The sequence below is a fragment of the Oncorhynchus gorbuscha genome, unplaced genomic scaffold (assembly GCF_021184085.1).
Source record: "Oncorhynchus gorbuscha isolate QuinsamMale2020 ecotype Even-year unplaced genomic scaffold, OgorEven_v1.0 Un_scaffold_7474, whole genome shotgun sequence".
Lineage (NCBI taxonomy): Eukaryota > Metazoa > Chordata > Actinopteri > Salmoniformes > Salmonidae > Oncorhynchus > Oncorhynchus gorbuscha.
Genome location: NW_025750854.1, coordinates 1 through 17,442, shown reverse-complemented (window position 1 = coordinate 17,442; position 17,442 = coordinate 1). Strand labels below are relative to the sequence as shown.

Sequence of the window (17,442 nt, the reverse complement as noted above, 5' to 3'; positions counted from 1 at the left end):
AGTCTAACCCTGTCTCAGAGAGGGAGAGTCTAACCCTGTCAGAGAGAGGGAGAGTCTAACCCTGTCAGAGAGAGGGAGAGTCTAACCCTGTCTCAGAGAGGGAGAGTCTAACCCTGTCAGAGAGAGGGAGAGTCTAACCCTGTCTCAGAGAGGGAGAGTCTAACCCTGTCTCAGAGAGGGAGAGTCTAACCCTGTCTCAGAGAGGGAGAGTCTAACCCTGTCTCAGAGAGGGAGAGTCTAACCCTGTCTAGAGAGAGGGAGAGTCTAACCCTGTCTGAGAGAGGGAGAGTCTAACCCTGTCTGAGAGAGGGAGAGTCTAACCCTGTCTGAGAGAGGGAGAGTCTAACCCTGTCTGAGAGAGGGAGAGTCTAACCCTGTCTGAGAGAGGGAGAGTCTAACCCTGTCTGAGAGAGGGAGAGTCTAACCCTGTCTGAGAGAGGGAGAGTCTAACCCTGTCTCAGAGAGGGAGAGTCTAACCCTGTCTCAGAGAGGGAGAGTCTAACCCTGTCTCAGAGAGGGAGAGTCTAACCCTGTCTCAGAGAGGGAGAGTCTAACCCTGTCTGAGAGAGGGAGAGTCTAACCCTGTCTGAGAGAGGGAGAGTCTAACCCTGTCTGAGAGAGGGAGAGTCTAACCCTGTCTGAGAGAGGGAGAGTCTAACCCTGTCTCAGAGAGGGAGAGTCTAACCCTGTCTCAGAGAGGGAGAGTCTAACCCTGTCTCAGAGAGGGAGAGTCTAACCCTGTCTCAGAGAGGGAGAGTCTAACCCTGTCTCAGAGAGGGAGTCTAACCCTGTCTCAGAGGGAGAGAGTCTAACCCTGTCTCAGAGAGGAGAGTCTAACCCTGTTCCAGAGAGGGAGAGTCTAACCTCGTCTCAGAGAGGGAGAGAGCTCCAACCCAATCCAGAGAGGAGAGCTCCAACCCTGTCTCAGAGAGGGAAAGTTCAACCCCGTCTCAGAGGAGGGAGAGCTCAACCCTGTCAGAGAGAGGAGAGCCTCACCCTGTCTCACCCTGTCAGAGAGGAGTCTCACCCTGTCAGAGAGAGGGAGTATTCCTCACCCTGTCTCCACCCTGTCAGAGAGAGGAGAGCCCACCTGTCAGAGGGAGAGCCTCACCCTGTGTGTTCCCCCTCAGAGCGAGGCTTCATCAGTATGCTGGGTGACTCCCGGCCTAGCCAGTCTGCTGTCAGAGAAGGGGAGAGCCTAAGCCTCAGGGTAGAGTTTGAGTCTTACCCCAGACCAGGCACTCTGTCCTGGGCTTACAAACGGCAAAGACCCTCCACAACACCACGGAGCACGTCATCACTGCCCAACGACACCCGATACAGGTACTCTCCACAGACAGATACACGCTCCTAGTCACATGGGACATCAGTGTGACGGGTCACAGTGTAGTATCTCATTCAATCATTTTATTTTAATAACTATAGTGCAGACAGAGTAGTGGCAGGGTGGCCTAGTGGTTAGACTGTAGAGCGGCAGGGTAGCCTAGTGATTAGAGTGTAGAGGCGGCAGGGTAGCCTAGTGGTTAGAGTGTAGAGGCGGCAGGGTAGCCTAGTGGTTAGAGTGTAGAGGCGGCAGGGTAGCCTAGTGGTTAGAGTGTAGAGGCGGCAGGGTAGCTGGTGGTTAGAGGTAGAGGCGGCAGGGTAGCCTAGTGGTTAGAGTGTAGAGGCGGCAGGGTAGCCTAGTGGTTAGAGTGTAGAGGCGGCAGGGTAGCCTAGTGGTTAGGAGTGTAGAGGCGACAGGGTAGCCTAGTGGTTAGAGTGTAGAGGAGGTAGGGTGGCCTAGTGGTTAGAGTGTAGAGGAGGTAGGGGTAGCCTAGTGGTTAGAGTGTAGAGGCGGCAGGGTAGTCTAGTGGTTAGAGTGTAGAGCGGCAGGGTAGTCTAGTGGTTAGAGTGTAGAGCGGCAGGGTAGTCTAGTGGTTAGAGTGTAGAGGCGGCAGGGTAGTCTAGTGGTTAGAGTGTAGAGGCGGCAGGGTAGTCTAGTGGTTAGAGTGTAGAGCGGCAGGGTAGTCTAGTGGTTAGAGTGTAGAGGCGGCAGGGTAGCCTAGTGGTTAGAGTGTAGAGGCGGCAGGGTAGCCTAGTGGTTAGAGTGTAGAGCGGCAGCGTAGCCTAGTGGTTAGAGCGTTGGACTAGTAAACGGAAGGTTGCAAGTTCAAACCCCCGAGCTGACAAGGTACAAATCTGTCGTTCTGCACCTGAACAGGCAGTTAACACACTATTCCTAGGCCTTCGTGAAAATAAGAATTTGTTCTTAACTGACTTGCCTAGTTAAATAAAGGTAAAATAAAATAAAATAAAAACATACAAAATGATTTTAAAATAATAATAATTTCACTTTAAAAATATGATGAACAACATTTTGGGGTATACTAACAGAACGATACGTTAATTAGATTAAATCCACTAATTCAGTGTTACATTAAACAGTATTTAAATACAGCAAATGTACAATGAATAGGAAGATAAATATCTCTTAAAGAGCCACTCCACTTTTCAAACTCATTCATTATCTCATTATCACCAACCAGCCTCATGCTCATTATCTCATTATCTCCAGCCAGCCTCATGCTCATTATCTCATTATCACCAACCAGCCTCATGCTCATTATCTCATTATCTCCAGCCAGCCTCATGCTCATTATCTCATTATCACCAACCAGCCTCATGCTCATTATCTCATTATCGCCAACCAGCCTCATGCTCATTATCTCATTATAAAAATCCGCCTCATGCTCATTATCTCATTATCACCAACCAGCCTCATGCTCATTATCTCATTATCACCAACCAGCCTCATGCTCATTATCTCATTATCGCCAACCAGCCTCATGCTCATTATCTCATTATCTCCAGCTAACCTCATGCTCATTATCTCATTATCACCAACCAGCCTCATGCTCATTATCTCCAGCTAACCTCATGCTCATTATCTCATTATCACCAACCAGCCTCATGCTCATTATCTCCAGCTAACCTCATGCTCATTATCTCATTATCGCCAACCAGCCTCATGCTCATTATCTCCAGCTAACCTCATGCTCATTATCTCATTATCACCAACCAGCCTCATGTTCATTATCACCAACCAGCCTCATGCTCATTATCTCATTATCACCAACCAGCCTCATGCTCATTATCTCATTATCACCAGCTAACCTCATGCTCATTATCTCATTATTGCCAACCAGCCTCATGCTCATTATCTCCAGCTAACCTCATGCTCATTATCTCATTATCACCAACCAGCCTCATGTTCATTATCACCAACCAGCCTCATGCTCATTTTCTCATTATCACCAACCAGCCTCATGTTCATTATCTCATTATCACCAACCAGCCTCATGCTCATTATCTCATTATCGCCAACCAGCCTCATGTTCCGTTTTGGTTACAGGGTTAATTATCTCTTAAAGAGCCACTCCACTTTTCAAACTCATATTCATTATCTCATTATATCCAGTCGATCCCTGTTTTACAGGGTTAATTCCGCATGGTTACAGGGTTAATTCCGCGTGGTTACAGGGTTAATTCCGCGTGGTTACAGGGTTAATTCCGCATGGTTACAGGGTTAATTCCGCATGGTTACAGGGTTAATTCCGCGTGGTTACAGGGTTAATTCCGCGTGGTTACAGGGTTAATTCCGCGTGGTTACAGGGTTAATTCCGCGTGGTTACAGGGTTAATTCCTCGTGGTTACAGGGTTAATTCCGCGTGGTTACAGGGTTAATTCCGCATGGTTACAGGGTTAATTCCGCGTGGTTACAGGGTTAATTCCGCGTGGTTACAGGGTTAATTCCGCGTGGTTACAGGGTTAATTCCGCGTGGTTACAGGGTTAATTCCGCGTGGTTACAGGGTTAATTCCGCGTGGTTACAGGGTTAATTCCACTGGGTTAATTCCACGTGGTTACAGGGTTAATTCCACGTGGTTACAGGGTTAATTCCGCGTGGTTACAGGGTTAATTCCGCGTGGTTACAGGGTTAATTCCGCGTGGTTACAGGGTTAATTCCGCGTGGTTACAGGGTTAATTCCACAGGGTTAATTCCACGTGGTTACAGGGTTAATTCCGTGGTTACAGGGTTAATTCCGCGTGGTTACAGGGTTAATTCCGCGTGGTTACAGGGTTAATTCCGCGTGGTTACAGGGTTAATTCCGCGTGGTTACAGGGTTAATTCCGCGTGGTTACAGGGTTAATTCCACGTGGTTACAGGGTTAATTCCACGTGGTTACAGGGTTAATTCCGCGTGGTTACAGGGTTAAAACAAAAGGGTTGGTTTAGGTATTCATTCTGAGTGGTTAAGGTCAGGGCTATGGTTTGGGGGAAGGTATTCATTCTGAGTGGTTAAGGTCAGGGCTATGGTTTGGGGAAGGTATTCATTCTGAGTGGTTAAGGTCAGGGCTATGGTTTGGGGAAGGTATTCATTCTGAGTGGTTAAGGTCAGGGCTATGGTTTGGGGAAGGTATTCATTCTGAGTGGTTAAGGTCAGGGCTATGGTTTAAAACAAAAATAAGCTTCCATCAAGTATTCTCCCGGCTTGTTGGATCGTTGTGAACTGCCGTGGTCCAGGGGTCTTAAGCAGCAAGCTTGGTCTGACCACGCTTCGTCTCCGAGCGTCTTGAGTTTGTGCCAGTGCTTATGGTAAGTGGAGAGGAAGGCATATAGCGACGTCCCAGGGACCTTTCCAAACGTCTGACATCCATCCAATGCTGTTTATAGTGACCAGTCTGTTCCAGTATAATACCAGTATCTACATACTGTATGCTGTTTCTATTGACCAGTCTGTTCCAGTATCTACATACTGTATGCTGTTTATATTGACCAGTCTGTGAAAATGGCAGATTTCTATGTTTTATAGAAAAAAAAGATAAAAGTTCTACCCTGCAACATCATCAAAAGTTAAAAACAGAGATGTTCAAAACACTAAGAGATTCACAGTGACCAGCTTTTCATTTCTGAATGATCACGTCTGGTTTCTCTTGCAAGGGTGAAATGAGTGGAACCACTAGGGGCTGAACCACTAGGGGCTGAACCACTAGGGGCTGAACCACTAGGTGTTTGAGGGCTGAACAACTAGGGGCTGAACCACTAGGTGTTTGAGGGCTGAACCACTAGATGTTTGAGGGCTGAACCACTAGGTGTTTGAGGGCTGAACCACTAGGTGTTTGAGGGCTGAACCACTAGGTGTTTGAGGGCTGAACCACTAGGTGTTTGAGGGCTGAACCACTAGGTGTTTGAGGGCTGAACCACTAGGGGCTGAACCACTAGGGGCTGAACCACTAGGGGCTGAACCACTAGGGGCTGAACCACTAGGTGTTTGAGGGCTGAACCACTAGGTGTTTGAGGGCTGAACCACTAGGTGTTTGAGGGCTGAACCACTAGGGGCTGAACCACTAGGGGCTGAACCACTAGGTGTTTGAGGGCTGAACCACTAGGTGTTTGAGGGCTGAACCACTAGGGGCTGAACCACTAGGGGCTGAACCACTAGGTGTTTGAGGGCTGAACCACTAGGGGCCGAACCACTAGGTGTTTGAGGGCTGAACCACTAGGTGTTTGAGGGCTGAACCACTAGGTGTTTGAGGGCTGAACCACTAGGGGCTGAACCACTAGGGGCTGAACCACTAGGGGCTGAACCACTAGGGGCTGAACCACTAGGTGTTTGAGGGCTGAACCACTAGGTGTTTGAGGGCTGAACCACTAGGTGTTTGAGGGCTGAACCACTAGGGGCTGAACCACTAGGGGCTGAACCACTAGGGGCTGAACCACTAGGTGTTTGAGGGCTGAACCACTAGGTGTTTGAGGGCTGAACCACTAGGTGTTTGAGGGCTGAACCACTAGGTGTTTGAGGGCTGAACCACTAGGTGTTTGAGGGCTGAACCACTAGGTGTTTGAGGGCTGAACCACTAGGGGCTGAACCACTAGGGGCTGAACCACTAGGGGCTGAACCACTAGGTGTTTGAGGGCTGAACCACTAGGTGTTTGAGGGCTGAACCACTAGGTGTTTGAGGGCTGAACCACTAGGTGTTTGAGGGCTGAACCACTAGGTGTTTGAGGGCTGAACCACTAGGTGTTTGAGGGCTGAACCACTAGGGGCTGAACCACTAGGGGCTGAACCACTAGGTGTTTGAGGGCTGAACCACTAGGTGTTTGAGGGCTGAACCACTAGGGGCTGAACCACTAGGGGCTGAACCACTAGGGGCTGAACCACTAGGTGTTTGAGGGCTGAACCACTAGGTGTTTGAGGGCTGAACCACTAGGTGTTTGAGGGCTGAACCACTAGGTGTTTGAGGGCTGAACCACTAGGGGCTGAACCACTAGGGGCTGAACCACTAGGGGCTGAACCACTAGGTGTTTGAGGGCTGAACCACTAGGTGTTTGAGGGCTGAACCACTAGGTGTTTGAGGGCTGAACCACTAGGTGTTTGAGGGGGCTGAACCACTAGGGGCTGAACCACTAGGGGCTGAACCACTAGGTGTTTGAGGGCTGAACCACTAGGTGTTTGAGGGCTGAACCACTAGGGGCTGAACCACTAGGGGCTGAACCACTAGGGGCTGAACCACTAGGTGTTTGAGGGCTGAACCACTAGGGGCCGAACCACTAGGTGTTTGAGGGCTGAACCACTAGGTGTTTGAGGGCTGAACCACTAGGTGTTTGAGGGCTGAACCACTAGGGGCTGAACCACTAGGTGTTTGAGGGCTGAACCACTAGGTGTTTGAGGGCTGAACCACTAGGTGTTTGAGGGCTGAACCACTAGGTGTTTGAGGGCTGAACCACTAGGTGTTTGAGGGCTGAACCACTAGGTGTTTGAGGGCTGAACAACTAGGGGCTGAACCACTAGTTGTTTGAGGGCTGAACCACTAGGGGCTGAACCACTAGGTGTTTGAGGGCCATTGTCTTCCAACAGGTGGCGTCGTTCTGAAGCGACAATGCGTTGCCAGTTGCAGACGGCTGTCGTACGTCGTAAGACAATGGCAAGAGGACTGAGGCGTAGCAAGCAACTGAAGCGAATCGTTTTCCCCTCCATAAATACATTGTAGCTAATCGTTTTCCCCCTCCATAAATACATTGTAGCTAATCGTTTTCCCCTCCATAAATACATTGTAGCTAATCCTTTTCCCCTCCATAAATACATTGTAGCTAATCGTTTTCCCCTCCATAAATACATTGTAGCTAATCGTTTTCCCCTCCATAAATACATTGTAGCTAATCATTTTCCCCTCCATAAATACATTGTAGTTTACAAGTTACATTTTGTGTTTTACAGCATGCTTACACTGTGTTTTACATAACCTTATCCTACATTTCTATATGTTATAATTAACAAATCACAACATGTTGATATTCATATTTATTTATTTGTACCTTTTTATTTAACCAGGCAAGTCAGTTACAATGACGGCCTAGGAACAGTGGGTTAACTGCCTTGTTCAGGGGCAGAATGACAGATTTGTACCTTGTCAGCTCGGGGATTTGAACTTGCAACCTTTCGATTTCTCGTCCAATGCTCTAACCACCAGGCTACCTGCCTCCTCTAACCACCAGGCTACCTGCCTCCTCTAACCACCAGGCTACCTGCCTCCTCTAACCACCAGGCTACCTGCCTCCTCTAACCACCAGGCTACCTGCCTCCTCTAACCACCAGGCTACCTGCCTCCTCTAACCACCAGGCTACCTGCCTCCTCTAACCACCAGGCTACCTGCCTCCTCTAACCACCAGGCTACCCGCCTCCTCTAACCACCAGGCTACCTGCCTCCTCTAACCACTAGGCTACCTGCCTCCTCTAACCACCAGGCTACCTGCCACCCCACTATTAAATCACATTCAGACTTTTGGTGTCACAGGACAATAGTATCGTAAATAATTAGAATAAAGGATTTTTATTTACAGGATGAAAAATATAAAAAATAAAACTGGTATTATTTTATGATACCTCACATTCTCTTCTGTACATATAACAAGGGAAGGTAACCCTGTTCCTGGACTATAACAGGGACTAATAAAATATATCTTAGCCATGTGATTGGCTAAATTCAACCCACCAGGGTTGCCTACCCTTGTAGCACAAACTACATTTCATTTGAACATCAATCAACATTGCAGTTTGTGTGCCAGGTTTAGCCAGTTAGCTAGTTAACTGAAGTCAATGGACAGATTGATTTTTTAAACTTTTTTTGTTTTTTGAAAGAAAAATTTCATGTCAAACAAAAAACATTTAGTCAAACATTGTGTATAGATGGAGGCTGATTGTCCTTCACCAATGACTTGAGAGAGGCTGAAGGTGTGTGTGTGTGTGTGTGTGTGTGTGTGTGTGTGTGTGTGTGTGTGTGTGTGTGTGTGTGTGTGTGTGTGTGTGTGTGTGTGTGTGTGTGTGTGTGTGTGTGTGTGTGTGTGTGTGTGTGTGTGTGTGTGTGTGTGTGTGTGTGTGTGTGTGTGTGTATGGTGTGTGTGTATGGTGTGTGTGTGTGTATGGTGTGTGTGTGTGTGTGTGTGTTCCTTCCCTGCTGTGTCAGCCCCCCGTCTAAACACAATGTTTTACTAATTGTTGTTTTTACGTGGAATTCATGTGAAATATTAATTGTTGACTTTAAACAAATAATCAATCTGCCCATTGACTTCAGTTGAAAACTGGCTGGATAAAATTGAAAGCTTATAGACTGAAAGTGCTTTTGCGTATTGGAACAATGCAGGGGGGTTTTCCTACCACAGAAAACTACCCTTTTAACTTTTCTTAATATACGGTGCAGATGTGTGTGTTTTGCCTGTGTGTGTGTTTTGCCTGTGTGTGTGTGTCTTGCCTGTGTGTACGGAGTGTGTCTTGCCTGTGTGTACCGTGTGTGTTTTGCCTGTGTGTGTGTGTTTTGCGTGTGTGTTTTGCCTGTGTGTACGGTGTGTGTTTTGCCTGTGTGTGTGTGTGTGTTTTGCGTGTGTGTTTTGCCTGTGTGTGTGTGTGTGTTTTGCGTGTGTGTTTTGCCTGTGTGTGTACCCTCACCAACCTAACTAGAATGACTAACAGTTGCTTCTTGGAAAATGCAGTTGTTCCCTGCATTTAAAAAGGAAGAGTTGAAGCTAGCAGTCGTTCCCTCCATTTAAAAAGGAAGAGTTGAAGCTAGCAGTCGTTCCCTCCATTTAAAAGGAAGAGTTGAAGCTAGCAGTCGTTCCCTCCATTTAAAAAGGAAGAGTTGAAGCTAGCAGTCGTTCCCTCCATTTAAAAAGGAAGAGTTGAAGCTAGCAGTCGTTCCCTCCATTTAAAAAGGAAGAGTTGAAGCTAGCAGTCGTTCCCTCCATTTAAAAAGGAAGAGTTGAAGCTAGCAGTCGTTCCCTCCATTTAAAAAGGAAGAGTTGAAGCTAGCAGTCGTTCCCTCCATTTAAAAGGAAGAGTTGAAGCTAGCAGTCGTTCCCTCCATTTAAAAAGGAAGAGTTGAAGCTAGCAGTCGTTCCCTCCATTTAAAAAGGAAGAGTTGAAGCTAGCAGTCGTTCCCTCCATTTAAAAAGGAAGAGTTGAAGCTAGCAGTCGTTCCCTCCATTTAAAAAGGAAGAGTTGAAGCTAGCAGTCGTTCCCTCCATTTAAAAAGGAAGAGTTGAAGCTAGCAGTCGTTCCCTCCATTTTAAAAAGGAAGAGTTGAAGCTAGCAGTTGTTCCCTCCATTTTTTAAAAGGAAGAGGTTGAAGCTAGCAGTCGTTCCCTCCATTTTAAAAAGGAAGAGTTGAAGCTAGCAGTTGTTCCCTCCATTTTTAAAAAGGAAGAGGTTGAAGCTAGCAGTTGTTCCCTCCATTTTTAAAAAGGAAGAGGTTGAAGCTAGCAGTCGTTCCCTCCATTTAAAAAGGAAGAGTTGAAGCTAGCAGTCGTTCCCTCCATTTAAAAAGGAAGAGTTGAAGCTAGCAGTCGTTCCCTCCATTTAAAAAGGAAGAGTTGAAGCTAGCAGTCGTTCCCTCCATTTAAAAAGGAAGAGTTGAAGCTAGCAGTTGTTCCCTCCATTTTAAAAAGTAGAATCCTTTCAGAAGAACCAGTTAACGGTTTCTCTTGCTTACATTGTATTTGACATCCAGGTATTTTTCACAAATACAGTATTTTTTTGTCCCACATTGTCTCCCGGTTACTTCTTTCACTGCAGGTGTCTCGTATACCGTAAGCTTAGCACAGTCCTCTTCCTGAGCACCTTCTTCTGGCCCCACACCTCTCTTCACCCTGTGAGAACAAAACACTGACAATTAATTATCAGAAACATTCTGGATTTCTTCATGACCTAAATGTTCAAACCTCCGTCATACTTTTCCATCGATGGTGAAATGTCTTTACCGTGTAGAGATCTCCTTCGTGTTGTTGGGAGAAAAACCAATCCAGGCTACATCCAAATTCTTTGCACGGACCACTTCAAGGAGAAAGTCCTAGTGATGAACAATAACATAAATGGTAGAATCAGACTTTTTTTCTGTTCTCAATATTTGGCCTCTTAGAATGTGATGCTCAGTCAAACACACGCAGGCAAAACACACACACACACAGGCAAAACACACACGCAAAACACACACACACACACAGGCAAAACACACACCGTACACACAGGCAAAACACACTCCGTACACACAGGCAAGACACACACACACAGGCAAAACACACACACAGGCAAAACACACACACAGGCAAAACACACACCTCTTCGTCTTTGCCGTTTATGGTCACCAGGTCCAATCCCTTCCGTTGGCAGTAAGGTCTGCTCTCATCCCAGGACGTGGTCTCAGTAGAGATGTAGTACAAACTGGAGTTGATATACCTCCATCCTTCTGTAGACAGATTAGATACAGAGTAGGAGATTAGATACAGAGTAGAGATTAGGAGATTAGATAGAGATTAGGAGATTAGATAGAGATGAGGAGATTAGATAGAGAGTAGAAGATTAGATACAGAGTAGAGAGTATGAGATTAGATAGAGATTAGAAGATTAGATAGAGAGTAGAGATTAGGAGATTAGATAGAGAGTAGAAGATTAGATACAGAGTAGAGAGTAGGAGATTAGATAGAGATTAGGAGATTAGATACAGAGTAGAGATTAGGAGATAGAGAGTAGAAGATTAGATACAGAGTAGAGAGTAGGAGATTAGATAGAGAGTAGGAGATTAGATAGAGAGTAGGAGATTAGATAGAGAGTAGGAGATTAGATAGAGAGTAGGAGATACAATAGAGATTAGGAGATTAGATAGAGATGCAGTACAAACTGGAGTTGATATACCTCCATCCTTCTGGAGACAGATTAGATAGAGAGTGGGAGATTAGATAGAGAGTAGGAGATTAGATAGAGAGTAGAGAGTAGGAGATTAGATAGAGAGTAGGAGATTAGATAGAGAGTAGGAGATTAGATAGAGAGTAGGAGATTAGATAGAGAGTAGGAGATTAGATAGAGAGTAGGAGATTAGATAGAGAGTAGGAGATTAGATAGAGAGTAGGAGATTAGGAGATTAGATACAGAGTAGAGATTAGGAGATTAGATAGAGATTAGGAGATTAGATAGAGAGTAGGAGATTAGGAGATTAGATAGAGAGTAGGAGACTAGGAGATTAGATACAGAGTAGATATTAGGAGATTAGATAGAGAGTAGGAGATTAGATAGAGAGTGGAGATTAGATACAGAGTAGAGATTAGGAGATTAGATAGAGAGTAGAGGGTAGAAGACTTGTCACAAATATAGCAAATGAAACATGACAAAATATTTTTATTTTAAATAAACAAGTGATCATGAAATACAATTACTAGACTGCAGGTAACATGTTAATATACAGTAGTTATATAGTTATACTGCAGGTAACATGTTAATATACAGTAGTTATATAGTTATACTGCAGGTAACATGTTAATATACAGTAGTTATACTGCAGGTAACATGTTAATATACAGTAGTTATACTGCAGGTAACATGTTAATATACAGTAGTTATATAGTTATACTGCAGGTAACATGTTAATATACAGTAGTTATATAGTTATACTGCAGGTAACATGTTAATATACAGTAGTTATATAGTTATACTGCAGGTAACATGTTAATATACAGTAGTTATATAGTTATACTGCAGGTAACATGTTAATATACAGTAGTTATATAGTTATACTGCAGGTAACATGTTAATATACAGTAGTTATATAGTTATACTGCAGGTAACATGTTAATATACAGTAGTTATATAGTTATACTGCAGGTAACATGTTAATATACAGTAGTTATATAGTTATACTGCAGGTAACATGTTAATATACAGTAGTTATACTGCAGGTAACATGTTAATATACAGTAGTTATACTGCAGGTAACATGTTAATATACAGTAGTTATACTGCAGGTAACATGTTAATATACAGTAGTTATATAGTTATACTGCAGGTAACATGTTAATATACAGTAGTTATATAGTTATACTGCAGGTAACATGTTAATATACAGTAGTTATATAGTTATACTGCAGGTAACATGTTAATATACAGTAGTTATATAGTTATACTGCAGGTAACATGTTAATATACAGTAGTTTAGGTGTGGTGGGGTGTTTAGGTGTGGTGGGGTGTTTAGGTGTGGTAGGGTGTTTAGGTGTGGTAGGGTGTTTAGGTGTGGTAGGGGGTTTAGGTGTGGTAGGGTGTTTAGGTGTGGTAGGGTGTTTAGGTGTGGTAGGGTGTTTAGGGGGTGTTTAGGTGTGGTAGGAGAGGTTTAGGTGTGATGGGGTGTTTAGGTGTGGTAGGATGTTTAGGTGTGGTAGGGTGTTTAGGTGTGGTAGGGTGTTTAGGTGTGGTAGGGTGTTTAGGTGTGGTAGGGTGTTTAGGTGTGGTAGGATGTTTAGGTGTGGTAGGAGAGGTTTAGGTGTGGTAGGGTGTTTAGGTGTGGTGGGGTGTTTAGGTGTGGTAGGATGTTTAGGTGTGGTAGGAGAGGTTTAGGTGTGGTAGGAGAGGTTTAGGTGTGGTAGGGTGTTTAGGTGTGGTAGGAGAGGTTTAGGTGTGGTAGGGTGTTTAGGTGTGGTAGGGTGTTTAGGTGTGCTAGGAGAGGTTTAGGTGTGATGGGGTGTTTAGGTGTGGTAGGGTGTTTAGGTGTGGTAGGGTGTTTAGGTGTGGTATGAGAGGTTTAGGTGTGGTAGGGTGTTTAGGTGTGGTAGGAGAGGTTTAGGTGTGGTAGGGTGTTTAGGTGTGGTAGGAGAGGTTTAGGTGTGGTAGGATGTTTAGGTGTGGTAGGAGGTTTAGGTGTGGTAGGAGGTTTAGGTGTGGTGGGGTGTTTAGGTGTGGTGGGGTGTTTAGGTGTGGTGGGGTGTTTAGGTGTGGTAGGGTGTTTAGGTGTGGTAGGAGAGGTTTAGGTGTGGTAGGGTGTTTAGGTGTGGTAGGAGAGTTTTAGGTGTGGTAGGGTGTTTAGGTGTGGTAGAATGTTTAGGTGTGGTAGGATGTTTAGGTGTGGTAGTGTGTTTAGGTGTGGTAGGAGAGGTTTAGGTGTGGTAGGAGAGGTTTAGGTGTGGTAGGAGGTTTAGGTGTGGTAGGAGAGGTTTAGGTGTGGTAGGGTGTTTAGGTGTGGTAGGGTGTTTAGGTGTGGTAGGAGAGGTTTAGGTGTGGTAGGAGAGATTTAGGTGTGGTAGGAGAGATTTAGGTGTGGTAGGAGAGGTTTAGGTGTGGTAGGGTGTTTAGGTGTGGTAGGGTGTTTAGGTGTGGTAGGGTGTTTAGGTGTGGTAGGAGAGGTTTAGGTGTGGTAGGAGAGGTTTAGGTGTGGTAGGGTGTTTAGGTGTGGTAGGAGAGGTTTAGGTGTGGTAGGGTGTTTAGGTGTGGTAGGAGAGGTTTAGGTGTGGTAGGAGAGGTTTAGGTGTGGTAGGAGGTTTAGGTGTGGTAGGAGAGGTTTAGGTGTGGTAGGGTGTTTAGGTGTGGTAGGGTGTTTAGGTGTGGTAGGAGAGGTTTAGGTGTGGTAGGAGAGGTTTAGGTGTGGTAGGAGAGGTTTAGGTGTGGTAGGGTGTTTAGGTGTGGTAGGGTGTTTAGGTGTGGTAGGATGTTTAGGTGTGGTAGGGTGTTTAGGTGTGGTAGGGTGTTTAGGTGTGGTAGGAGAGGTTTAGGTGTGGTAGGGTGTTTAGGTGTGGTAGGAGAGGTTTAGGTGTGGTAGGGTGTTTAGGTGTGGTAGGAGAGGTGTGGTGGGGTGTTTAGGTGTGGTAGGAGAGGTTTAGGTGTGGTAGGAGGTTTAGGTGTGGTGGGGTGTTTAGGTGTGGTAGGGTGTTTAGGTGTGGTAGGAGAGGTTTAGGTGTGGTAGGGTGTTTAGGTGTGGTAGGAGAGTTTTAGGTGTGGTAGGGTGTTTAGGTGTGGTAGAATGTTTAGGTGTGGTAGGATGTTTAGGTGTGGTAGTGTGTTTAGGTGTGGTAGTGTGTTTAGGTGTGGTAGGGTGTTTAGGTGTGGTAGGGTGTTTAGGTGTGGTAGGGTGTTTAGGTGTGGTAGGGGAGGTTTAGGTGTGGTAGGGTGTTTAGGTGTGGTAGGAGAGGTTTAGGTGTGGTGGGGTGTTTAGGTGTGGTAGGAGAGGTTTAGGTGTGGTAGGATGTTTAGGTGTGGTAGGTTTAGGTGTGGTAGGAGGTTTAGGTGTGGTGGGGTGTTTAGGTGTGGTGGGGTGTTTAGGTGTGGTAGGGTGTTTAGGTGTGGTAGGAGAGGTTTAGGTGTGGTAGGGTGTTTAGGTGTGGTAGGAGAGTTTTAGGTGTGGTAGGGTGTTTAGGTGTGGTAGAATGTTTAGGTGTGGTAGTGTGTTTAGGTGTGGTAGTGTGTTTAGGTGTGGTAGGAGAGGTTTAGGTGTGGTAGGAGAGGTTTAGGTGTGGTAGGAGGTTTAGGTGTGGTAGGAGAGGTTTAGGTGTGGTAGGGTGTTTAGGTGTGGTAGGGTGTTTAGGTGTGGTAGGAGAGATTTAGGTGTGGTAGGAGAGATTTAGGTGTGGTAGGAGAGGTTTAGGTGTGGTAGGGTGTTTAGGTGTGGTAGGGTGTTTAGGTGTGGTAGGGTGTTTAGGTGTGGTAGGGTGTTTAGGTGTGGTAGGAGAGGTTTAGGTGTGGTAGGAGAGGTTTAGGTGTGGTAGGGTGTTTAGGTGTGGTAGGAGAGGTTTAGGTGTGGTAGGAGAGCTTTAGGTGTGGTAGGAGAGCTTTAGGTGTGGTAGGAGAGCTTTAGGTGTGGTAGGAGGTTTAGGTGTGGTAGGAGAGGTTTAGGTGTGGTAGGAGAGGTTTAGGTGTGGTAGGGTGTTTAGGTGTGGTAGGGTGTTTAGGTGTGGTAGGAGAGGTTTAGGTGTGGTAGGAGGTTTAGGTGTGGTAGGAGGTGTTTAGGTGTGGTAGGGTGTTTAGGTGTGGTAGGGTGTTTAGGTGTGGTAGGGTGTTTAGGTGTGGTAGGAGAGGTTTAGGTGTGGTAGGAGAGGTTTAGGTGTGGTAGGGTGTTTAGGTGTGGTAGGAGAGGTTTAGGTGTGGTAGGTGTTTAGGTGTGGTAGGAGAGGTGTGGTGGGGTGTTTAGGTGTGTTTAGGTAGGGAGAAAAAATTTAGGTGTGGTAGGAGGTTTAGGTGTGGTAGGAGGTTTAGGTGTGGTAGGAGGTTTAGGTGTGGTGGGGTGTTTAGGTGTGGTAGGGTGTTTAGGTGTGGTAGGGTGTTTAGGTGTGGTAGGAGAGGTTTAGGTGTGGTAGGGTGTTTAGGTGTGGTAGGAGAGTTTAGGTGTGGTAGGGTGTTTAGGTGTGGTAGAATGTTTAGGTGTGGTAGTGTGTTTAGGTGTGGTAGGAGAGGTTTAGGTGTGGTAGGAGAGGGATTTAGGTGTGGTAGGAGGTTTAGGTGTGTGCAGAGAGGTTTAGGTGTGGTAGGAGAGGTTTGAAGTGTGGTAGGTAGGTGTGTTTGTTTAGGTGTGGTAGGGTGTTTAGGTGTTTAAATTAGTAGGAGGTGTTAATTTAGGTGTGGTAGGAGGAATAGTAGTTTTAGGTGTGGTAGGAAGGTTTAGGTGTTAGGAGAAGGTTGCAGTGTGGTAGGGTGTTTAAATGTGGTAGGGTGTTTAGGTGTGGTAGGAAGGTTTAGGTGTGGTAGGAGGTTTAGGTGTGGTAGGGTGTTTAGGTGTGGTAGGGTGTTTAGGTGTGGTAAGGTGTTTAGTGTGTGGTTTAAGGTGTTTAGGTGGTAGAGAAGGTTTAGGTGTGGTAGGAAAGTTTAGGTTTAAATTGTGGTAGGAAAGTTTAGGTGGTAGGAGGTTTAGGTGTTAGGTATTTAGTGTGGTAGGGTGTTTAGGTGTGGTAGGAAGGTTTAGGTGTGGTAAGTGTTTAGAGTGTGGTTTAGGAAGTGTTTCAGGGTGTGGTAGGAAGGTTTAGGTGGTAGGAGGTGAGTGTTAGAGGAGTGTGGTAGAAGAGGTTTCAGGTGTTTAGGTGGTAGTGTTTAGGTGTGGTAAGTGTTTAGGTGTAGGTATTTAGGAGTAAGAAAATTTGAAGTATGTGGAAAATAGTGGTAAGGTATTTAGGTGAAGTAAGGTATTTAGAGTGTTTAGGTAGTAAGGTAGAAGTTTTAGTAGTTAATAGTAGGAAGTGTTTAGAGTGTGGTAGTTCCAAATTGTTTAGAAGGTTAGGTATAGTAGGGTGTTTAAATGTGGTAGGAAGGTGGTAGGGTGTTTAGGTGTGGAGAGGATTTAGGTGTGGTAGGAGTGTTTAGGTGTGGTAGGAGTGTTTAGGTGTGGTAGGGTGTTTAGGTGGTAGGAGAGTGTTTAGAGTGTGGTAGGGGTGGTAGGATTTTGAGTGTGGTAAGGTATTTAGGTGTGGTAGGGTGTTTAGGTGGTAGGTTTAGGTGTGGTAGGGTGTTTAGGTGTAGTAGGTGTTTAGGTGTGGTAGGAAAGTTTAGGTGTGGTAGGAAAGTTTAGAGTGGTAGGTGTTTAGGTGTGGTGAGGTGTTTAGGTGTGGTAGGGTGTTTAGGTGTGGTAGGAGGTGTTTAGGTGTGTAGGGTGTTTAGGTGTGGTAGGAAGTGTTTAGGTGTGGTAGGGTGTTTAGGTGTTAGGTGTTTAGGTGGTAGGGTGTTTAGGTGGTAGGAGTGTTTAGGTGTGGTAGGAGAAACTTTAGTGGTGGTAGGGGATTTAGGTTAAGGTGTTTAGGAAAGTTTTAGGTGTGGTAGGTGTTTAGGTGTGGTAGAGGGATTTAGGGTGTGGTAAGGTATTTAAATTGTGGTAAGGTGTTTAGGTGTGGTAGGAGAAGGTTGCAAGTGTGGTAAGTGTTCAAGTGTGGTAGGGTGTTTAGAGTGTGGTAAGGTGTTTAGGTGTGGTAGGGTGTTTAAGAGTGGTAGGTGTTTAGGTGTGGTGAGGTGTTTAGGTGGTGGGGTGTTTAGGTGTGGTAGGGTGTTTAGGTGTGGTAGGGTGTTTAGGTGTGGTAGGGTGTTTAGGTGTGGTAGGGTGTTTAGGTGTGGTAGGGTGTTTAGGTGTGGTAGGGTGTTTAGGTGTGGTAGGGTGTTTAGGTGTGGTAGGAGGTTTAGGT

The 17,442-nt window shown here is 45.7% G+C and overlaps 1 long non-coding RNA gene across 1 annotated transcript; it reads right to left on the bottom strand.

Annotated features, from left to right (window-relative positions):
• Nucleotides 1–8,862: 8,862 nt before the first annotated feature.
• LOC124029735 lies at nucleotides 8,863–10,682 on the bottom strand. Its single transcript, XR_006837835.1, has 3 exons — nucleotides 10,648–10,682; nucleotides 10,291–10,379; nucleotides 8,863–10,179 (listed from the first exon to the last, which is right to left on the bottom strand). It is a non-coding gene; the product is annotated as an uncharacterized LOC124029735 (long non-coding RNA).
• Nucleotides 10,683–17,442: the final 6,760 nt, after the last annotated feature.